At 43.2% G+C, this 7,500-nt stretch overlaps 1 non-coding gene across 1 annotated transcript; it reads right to left on the bottom strand.

The window, feature by feature from the left end:
* Positions 1-292: 292 nt before the first annotated feature.
* On the bottom strand, positions 293-2,198 carry LOC123719886. Its single transcript, XR_006755983.1, has one exon. It is a non-coding gene; the product is annotated as a small subunit ribosomal RNA (ribosomal RNA).
* Between the last annotated feature and the right edge of the window lie 5,302 nt (positions 2,199-7,500).

Genomic DNA, 7,500 nt, shown 5'->3' with positions numbered 1-7,500 from the left:
ACAAAAAAATTTGAAAATAATACTTATCATTAACGTGTACGACAAATGAAAAGAAAGAAAATCTCTTTTATTTGCGTGGTTGTACACAAAAATTATAAAATATTATTTCAAAGTATCAATAGGCGATAGCGAACGCTAATCAAAGCGTGTCGCAACGCACACGTCGCGAATCGACGAGAGAGAGTCAACCGTCTCGGATTCGATTTTGATTCGTATCATTCACGTGTTTTTGTATTTTTTTCTTTTTTTGCGAGTCTTTGACAACAACAAAACAAAAAGAAAAAACCAACGTTAATGATCCTTCCGCAGGTTCCCCTACGGAAACCTTGTTACGACTTTTACTTCCTCTAAATGATCAAGTTTGGTCAACTTCCCAGCAACGCCGACGGCCGTGAGGCCACCGCGTGTCGGTCCGAAGACCTCACTAAATCATTCAATCGGTAGTAGCGACGGGCGGTGTGTACAAAGGGCAGGGACGTAATCAACGCGAGCTTATGACTCGCGCTTACTAGGAATTCCTCGTTTATGGGGGATAATTGCAAACCCCAATCCCCAGCACGAAGGAGTTTCAACGGGTTGCCCGGGCCTCTAGGCCAGGGAGAACATGTTGATTCCTTCAGTGTAGCGCGCGTGCGGCCCAGGACATCTAAGGGCATCACAGACCTGTTATTGCTCAATCTCGTGCGGCTCGAAGCCGCCGGTCCCTCTAAGAAGAATTTTAATACGTCGCCAGTGAGTTGCGCTCCCCGAGAGTCGCGCACACCTTGAATGACGACGCCTATTTAGCAGGCTAGAGTCTCGTTCGTTACCGGAATTAACCAGACAAATCGCTCCACCAACTAAGAACGGCCATGCACCACCACCCACCGAATCAAGAAAGAGCTGTTAATCTGTCAATCCTTCCGGTGTCCGGGCCTGGTGAGATTTCCCGTGTTGAGTCAAATTAAGCCGCAGGCTCCACTCCTGGTGGTGCCCTTCCGTCAATTCCTTTAAGTTTCAGCTTTGCAACCATACTCCCCCCGGAGTCCAAAATCTTTGGTTTCCCGGAAGCTGCCCGCCGAGCCATTGTAGTAACGTCGGCGGATCGCTAGATGACATATTTACGGTTAGAACTAGGGCGGTATCTAATCGCCTTCGAACCTCTAACTTTCGTTCTTGATTGATGAAAACACCTTTGGCAAATGCTTTCGCTGATGTTCGTCTTGCGACGATCCAAGAATTTCACCTCTAACGTCGCAATACGAATGCCCCCAGTTATCCCTATTAATCATTACCTCGGAGTTCTGAAAACCAACAAAATAGAACCGAGATCATATTCTATTATTCCATGCACGAAATATTCAAGCGGCATTTTGAGCCCGCTTTGAGCACTCTAATTTGTTCAAAGTAAAATTGTCGGCCCACCTCGACACTCACCGAAGAGCACCGCGATAGGATTTTGATATTGAACCGGCGTTTTACCGCCGGCTCACCGACGATATGCTCCGCAGACGTGTCAGTATCACCGCGGATGCGGTGCACCGACAGCGCGGCGCACAAATGCAACTACGAGCTTTTTAACCGCAACAATTTTAGTATACGCTATTGGAGCTGGAATTACCGCGGCTGCTGGCACCAGACTTGCCCTCCAATTGTTCCTCGTTAAAATATTTAAAGTGTACTCATTCCGATTACGAGGCCTCGTAAGAGTCCCGTATCGTTATTTTTCGTCACTACCTCCCCGTGCCGGGAGTGGGTAATTTGCGCGCCTGCTGCCTTCCTTGGATGTGGTAGCCGTTTCTCAGGCTCCCTCTCCGGAATCGAACCCTGATTCCCCGTTACCCGTGACAACCATGGTAGTCGCAGAAACTACCATCGAAAGTTGATAAGGCAGACATTTGAAAGATGCGTCGCCGGTACTGGACCGTGCGATCGGCAAAAGTTATCCAGATTCATCAAAATTAACGACTTCGGACGCATGGCCCTCCGCCGATTGGTTTTGATCTAATAAAAGCACTCATCCCATCACTGGTCAGAGTTCTGATTGCATGTATTAGCTCTAGAATTACCACAGTTATCCAAGTAACTGAGTAAGATCTAAGGAACCAAAACTGATATATTGAGCCATTCGCGGTATCGCCTTAATACGGCTTGCACTGAGACATGCATGGCTTAATCTTTGAGACAAGCATATAACTACTGGCAGGATCAACCAGGGAGCTGCTTACGCAAACGACACGCCTACACCGCGGTCACGCGGCTTCGGCGAGCCGCTGGCTCGGCGGCGTCGAGGGGCGCGCGCTTGCGCGCGCGCCTTCTCGACACGCGTGAACGTAACGCGTCGAATTTGCACGCGACGCGACGTTCGCGCTTCATATCGATAGACTAACTTTGACCGGTCTACGAGCGGCCGTCCCGTCACGATCTCGCAACGAGGTGATGTACAACGATGCTCGACCACTGTGAGGGACATAAAACTGCAACGAACACGACCCCGCGGGCGGGAATCGATGTTGTGACAATTTGAAAATTGAACATTCATCTAAACGCAACTTCTCAATTTTTATTCAATACGTTATTGTAAACATATTAAAACTCGGCTGGCAATTACATGCGCACACACACGCATGATTCGCACTAGATACGATCAACGCCCGGAGCTTGAGGGATAAATTCCAACACGACGCTGCGCACACCGTTTCGACGATGGGCGCGTGTGCGTCCTCTTTTATACATTCTTTCCATATACGGTCGCCGTGGCGACCGCGCACGTGTCGAACACGCTAGGCGCCCTGCGTTGAGGTGTGCCTAGAAGCGTATTCTTTTAACATCACAGATAACACCGGGGGAGACGGTCCCAAATCTTGGTCGATTGGTAACATCACCATACGGTCTGCGAACGCGGTGCTATAATATAATTTTATATTATATTATATAAAATATGAGGAGGAGTAGTATGTATATTCTTTGTTATTTTGTGTTGACACAAGAGAGATATATAAAATGTACTATACACCACACACACAGAGAGAGAGAGAGCTGGGAAAGATCTCGGCGGTCTCGCATTCGAAATACGAATTTGATATAATTTCCTCCGAAAATCCATACCCATATCTATATCATCCATGCGCGAATATATGTATATAATATTCTCACACTTCGCACAAACACAAAAACAAAAACAAGAACACATTCTCTCTCGTCCGTCGTTCGTCTATATAATAGACACGAACGACGCGCGGCAACGAGAACGAGTCGACGCTGTGCGCACGACTGTTTCGCTCCACATCTATACCGAGAGCAATAGTCCGCGTCGGCATTGGAGCGGACGTCGAATGTTTCTCGTAGAGCGAGCGAGAGAGAGACGATTTTTCATTTTATTATGTATGTGTATTGGCGTGCAGTAGTAGCACGTAGTAGTACTAGTAGTAGTAGTAAAAAAATATTATTATTTATTTTATTGACTGATATGATTTTGTTTGTTTTCTTTTTTTTGCATAGACATTTGTATTGATAGATATGTTTCTCGTTGAAGCTCGCAGCACACGCTCAGAGAAATGGCAATGTGGGTTTATTTGAAGAAAAAAAAAACAATTAATTTATTAATAATATGTATGTATGTATGTATGTATGTATGTATGTATAATAATGAATTATAATAATTATTCCGATGCAACGTCAGAGGAAAATGTTTCTCGTACAGGTGCGGCGCGCGACGGCCGGCCGCTCGACAGTTTCGCGCCGAATGTTTCTCGTTGAAGCTCGCAGCACACGCTCAGAGAAATGGCAATGTGGGTTTATTTGAAGAAAAGAAAAAACAAAAAAAACAATTATATTTATTAATAATATGTATGTATGTATGTATGTATGTATGTATGTATAATAATGAATTATAATAATTATTCCGATGCAACGTCAGAGGAAAATGTTTCTCGTACAGGTGCGGCGCGCGACGGCCGGCCGCTCGACAGTTTCGCGCCGAATGTTTCTCGTTGAAGCTCGCAGCACACGCTCAGAGAAATGGCAATGTGGGTTTATTTGAAGAAAAAAAAAAAAAAAAAAAAAACAATTAATTTATTAAAAATATGTATGTATGTATGTATGTATGTATGTATAATAATGAATTATAATAATTATTCCGATGCAACGTCAGAGGAAAATGTTTCTCGTACAGGTGCGGCGCGCGACGGCCGGCCGCTCGACAGTTTCGCGCCGAATGTTTCTCGTTGAAGCTCGCAGCACACGCTCAGAGAAATGGCAATGTGGGTTTATTTGAAGAAAAGAAAAAACAAAAAAAACAATTATATTTATTAATAATATGTATGTATGTATGTATGTATAATAATGAATTATAATAATTATTCCGATGCAACGTCAGAGGAAAATGTTTCTCGTACAGGTGCGGCGCGCGACGGCCGGCCGCTCGACAGTTTCGCGCCGAATGTTTCTCGTTGAAGCTCGCAGCACACGCTCAGAGAAATGGCAATGTGGGTTTATTTGAAGAAAAAAAAAACAATTAATTTATTAATAATATGTATGTATGTATGTATGTATGTATGTATGTATAATAATGAATTATAATAATTATTCCGATGCAACGTCAGAGGAAAATGTTTCTCGTACAGGTGCGGCGCGCGACGGCCGGCCGCTCGACAGTTTCGCGCCGAATGTTTCTCGTTGAAGCTCGCAGCACACGCTCAGAGAAATGGCAATGTGGGTTTATTTGAAGAAAAGAAAAAACAAAAAAAACAATTATATTTATTAATAATATGTATGTATGTATGTATGTATGTATGTATGTATAATAATGAATTATAATAATTATTCCGATGCAACGTCAGAGGAAAATGTTTCTCGTACAGGTGCGGCGCGCGACGGCCGGCCGCTCGACAGTTTCGCGCCGAATGTTTCTCGTTGAAGCTCGCAGCACACGCTCAGAGAAATGGCAATGTGGGTTTATTTGAAGAAAAAAAAAAAAAAAAAAAAACAATTAATTTATTAATAATATGTATGTATGTATGTATGTATGTATGTATAATAATGAATTATAATAATTATTCCGATGCAACGTCAGAGGAAAATGTTTCTCGTACAGGTGCGGCGCGCGACGGCCGGCCGCTCGACAGTTTCGCGCCGAATGTTTCTCGTTGAAGCTCGCAGCACACGCTCAGAGAAATGGCAATGTGGGTTTATTTGAAGAAAAAAAAAACAATTAATTTATTAATAATATGTATGTATGTATGTATGTATGTATGTATGTATGTATGTATGTATAATAATGAATTATAATAATTATTCCGATACAATGTCAGAGGAAAATGTTTCTCGTACAAGATCGCCACGCGACGCGACAAGATGCCGTTCAACGGCACGATATCTACAACTCTGTCGATAGATATGTAGATAGTATCTACTCTGTCAAGTATATGTGTGTAACGTGTGGTGGTGTGTGGTGTGGGGTTTTGTTAGCGATAGCGATACGTTTCTAGTTAAAATTGAATATTTAAAAATAAAAACTCTTCTGGTAAGAAAAACTATTTATGGTTTATTATGGTGTGTCTAGTGCAACAACATCAACATTGTCATAATCATAATAATATAATTATTATTAGGGCTATAGGTTAACCTTCCAAATAGGGACCGTCGATTTAAATGTCGATATTTTTAATTATTCTAGATAGTACTCACTAAAAGAAACTTAAGTGCTTGCTTACTTACTTACTTAGTTGATTGAGTTTTTTTTTTTTTTTTTTAAACTTTTTCATACAAATTGATATATAAGACATATATGGCCGTTACCGACCGCCGACCAAAATCTATTTCATAAAACCGACATAAAATTGATGTCAAACGTCAATCACTTTGAGTTGACTAAGTGTAAGGGTTCAGATTATTTTGAAAGTATCGATCATTTGCGATGCATACGAGAAAAAGATCATTCATTTCATTGTTTGTAAGTTGTAAATTTTGTGTATTATATTGTAATTCTTGAGTGAGAATTGAGTGTTTACTTACTTACTTACTTACTTACTTATTGAATATCCAAAAAGTACCCAAAACCGAATCAGAGCGCCCCACTATTCACGCGGTCTTGTCTGCCCTACCCCTAGAGTGTATATAAAAGCTCGGAGGCGCGCAGGGAGAGCAGCCCTCACCCGCCGTACCCAAAGCGCGGGCATCATGCAAGCCGTAGCGGCTGAGGCTGGTCGCCGAAGGCGACCAAAAAAGCCGAGGCTGCGTAGGCTTGAATAAAATGCCCTGCGCTTTTGGTACGCAAGGGTGGAGGGGCTGCATTTCCCGTAGCGTCGGAGCAGTACAAAAACCAATTATCATCCATTGTTCGGTTAGGTTAGGTTAGGTTTAGGTTTGTATATTAATATTTTTTATTTTTTTATTTTTAATATGATGCAAAATGAATTTTTATCATTTTGTATGTGTGTATGTATATATGTATTTATGTATGTATTTTTTATATATTTATTGTGCGTTGCGTGTTTTACAATACAAAATAGAAAATGTTTCTCGTACAAGAGCGACGCGCGACCGACCGGCCGGTCGGCAGCTTCGCGCCGAATGTTTCTCGTACAAGATCGCCACGCGACGCGACAAGATGCCGCTCAACGGCACGATATCTACAACTCTGTCAATTATATGTGTGTTGTAACTAGCGGGGTTTTGTTAGCGACAGCGATACGTTTCTAGTTAAAATTGAATATTTAAAAATAAAAACTCTCCTGTTAATCAAAACTATGTATCGTTTTGTTTTGTTTAATAGAGTTTACAAAAATATAATATTTTTTATATTATATAATTGATTATTGATTGATTGTTTGTTTGTTGTGTATTCTTCGTGTCGTCGTCTCTCATCGGTTGGACACACACACGATGTTGATAATTAAAAATAATCAAACACCACCGCGGCCGCCAACAAAGAGACGACGGACGACACACGCCCCGCCGCCTCACAAGAGCGAACAAACAACGCGTAATAACCACCGATCTCGTCCTCGGACGAATCACCTGGCGTAGGGCTGAGTCTCAACAGATCGCAGCACGACGCTGCTCTACCGAGCACAACACCCCGCCAGGAACGTAAGTCGTCTACAGACTATTCCGAGCCCCGACATCGAACTGAGTTGTATTCGAAAACTTCGGACGCCGTAGTGCACGTGTTAAGACCGCTCGCACCGATCGTCGCGTTCCAAATGGGCTCCGACGTCGGCGCGTCACGAGGGACGCGCGACTAGTAAAATCACATTGTTTAGAGCCTCCCGACACTCGGGGCTCCACAGTGAGAATATCCTTGCCGGATTCGGCTAGGCTGGCTTCGGCCTTAGAGGCGTTCAGGCATAATCCCGCGGATGGTAGCTTCGCACCACCGGCCGCTCGGCCGAGTGCATGAACCAAATGTCCGAAACTGCGGTTCCTCTCGTACTGAGCAGTATTACTATCGCAACGACACGCCATCAGTAGGGTAAAAACTAACCTGTCTCACGACGGTCTAAACCCAGCTCACGTTCC

This window comes from Pieris brassicae, unplaced genomic scaffold, assembly GCF_905147105.1.
Source record: "Pieris brassicae unplaced genomic scaffold, ilPieBrab1.1, whole genome shotgun sequence".
NCBI lineage: Eukaryota > Metazoa > Arthropoda > Insecta > Lepidoptera > Pieridae > Pieris > Pieris brassicae.
The sequence above is the reverse complement of the archived record's forward strand: the minus strand, read 5'-3'. Positions and strand labels throughout refer to the sequence as shown.